This window comes from Micropterus dolomieu, unplaced genomic scaffold, assembly GCF_021292245.1.
Source record: "Micropterus dolomieu isolate WLL.071019.BEF.003 ecotype Adirondacks unplaced genomic scaffold, ASM2129224v1 contig_12960, whole genome shotgun sequence".
NCBI lineage: Eukaryota > Metazoa > Chordata > Actinopteri > Centrarchiformes > Centrarchidae > Micropterus > Micropterus dolomieu.
In genome coordinates, this window is record NW_025741946.1 from 19,472 (window position 1) to 21,792 (window position 2,321).

Here is a 2,321-nt window from a genome sequence, read left to right on the forward strand (position 1 = left end):
TCTTAAGTGTTTCTGCATCACCATTCCTCTCATCTTAATCATATCTGATGCAGTATGCTAATGGTGTTTTCTTCTAATGATAACTGATTCATACTTTTTATATTACTTTGACTGCACTTTTACATTTATTCTAACATGTATACAAATAAGTATCAAAGTACCTACTGAGAAGTCTGGTTCACGCTGGGAGTCAAGTTAGGAGAGAGAAGTCAGCTATGGGAAGAGGGGGAGAAAAGACAACACTGGCTCTCCTGCAAATGTTTGAACAAACAAGTATGGTACGGTGATGATAGGGACAGCAATGAAAATGTCTGAAATTCTGACATTGTGTTCGTTAGATCAGATGAGACTAGGCATGTCGTGTGTGAGCTTTCACCAGTGCACACTTATTAATAAACTGTAAACTAAACTACTATTCTAAACTATATACTCCTTACTTGAGAGGGTAATCGAGTAGTCTTTGCACCCCAAACCAACACTCTTATACATGCACATACACACACACACACACACACACACACATTCGAAAGTGGTGATCTCATGCACATTGCATCTGGCCTCAAGTGATCATAACGGAGCAAGTTGAAATCTCTAAGCAGGCTGTTTTCTACATTAGCCCTGTGCTGGAGCATGTGACAGTCAATAATATGCATCTTACTCATCCATGTTAAGGTTAAGACTGCTGAAACCAGTGTGTGTGTGTGTGCTGAAATGAAGTTTGAATCATCCACCTATATGTATCCATCTTTCCATCCATCAAAACTCCATAACTCTCCTCCTACACTACTCTGGAGTGTTTTAATGGGCAGCATGCAAAATGAAAAGAAACTCCTGCTCATTAAACTCATATGTCGGAGTAACCAGATGACAAACTCTAAAAATCAGATTGTTCTCAACCAACATAAATAAATAAAAATTTAAAATCTATTCAGACCGATGTGTAATAGTCCATATGTGTAAGTCTTGCGGCATTTCCCCCCAGATAATAAAGCTGGCTTGCATAAAAACATAACTGAATGGGTGAGAGATGAGAACACACACAAGGAATACAAAGAGTGCAGAAGTAGGAAGAGCAAAGCCAACTGTTTTCATTCAAACAGCAGACACAGCCAGTCATATTCAAGCAGTCAGCAGGGGGAGAAAAAAAAGACGGGCGCGTCGAAACAGTGGACAACAACGACCCCTAGTGGCAGATCAGCAAAGTGTCATGGTCAATGATCTCTTGAATATTATCAACACTCATGATCTAATCACTTGCATGAAAAATCATTTTTGCAGTCCTCATGTGACTTTAAAACATGTTATGGTGTTTATAAGATGAATTTTACTATATGCTATAGTTCTTTAACTGAAAAAATTGGTCCCAGTTTAAAAGTGAGTCTCCTGGAAACTGAAGTGATAAAAAAGCAGGTGTCGATTGACAGAACTTTGTCTGTGTCAAATTTACAAAGAGACAAATAATTTTACTTATATGTGATACGATATGATAAGATGGCATGATGAGAGTTTAAATATCCATCTTTAACTATTTGAAAATGGAAATCAAATCACACATCATGCAAAATGTGGGGTTTGATGCCACTTACCAATTTGACATCCATTTTATACAATTTGTAAACTATTATTTTAAGATGGAAATATAAAGTCAGCATATAACCAATTGTAAGTGTGGTGTTATTTCACCACATGTTCAAAGACTTGATCTTTTCAGATTTGGAGCAATACTGCCCCCTGTTTATGGTAAAACTGAAATACTACTTTTTATATTGGTTTGTACTGTAAATAATACCATAAGTCATATCTTACATGTTACTTCAATATAATGTTGTTGTTTTCAGGGTTGATGGATAATATGTCTTTGGCCAAAGGAAATGTTGGTGTCAAATATGAAAATAGTATACATATTTTCTATTGCTTCCCAATATGTTTAAAATGGATATGTACTGACGTTGTGTCCATAGTAAGTGAATTTAAGGAACCTTACTGTGGCCTGTTTTATAGTATTTTTCTGTAGCATCACTATAATAATCCCACTGTCTTGCAGTTTATTTGTAAGAGTGCCCTTGTAGACTACTTCATATCGAAAGTACGTGCACTTACTCTGGATAAGGGCTGATTGGTCACAATGAGACAGCACCGGAGTCCCGTTGTGAATAGGTTTCATGGTATTTGTAATACAAAATGAACTTTATTCGCATAATCTTGCAGTCACTGAGTATCAAAACACTGCTCCAGGTGAGGCTCGAACTCACAACCTCGGCATTGCTCTGCAACGTACTGTCATATAAGTACCGCGCGCTAACCGATTGCGCCACTGGAGC

The 2,321-nt window shown here is 37.3% G+C and overlaps 1 non-coding gene across 1 annotated transcript; it reads right to left on the reverse strand.

Annotated features, from left to right (window-relative positions):
• Positions 1-2,227: 2,227 nt before the first annotated feature.
• trnai-uau lies at positions 2,228-2,321 on the reverse strand. The gene is made up of 2 exons: positions 2,284-2,321; positions 2,228-2,263 (listed from the first exon to the last, which is right to left on the reverse strand). It is a non-coding gene; the product is annotated as a tRNA-Ile (tRNA).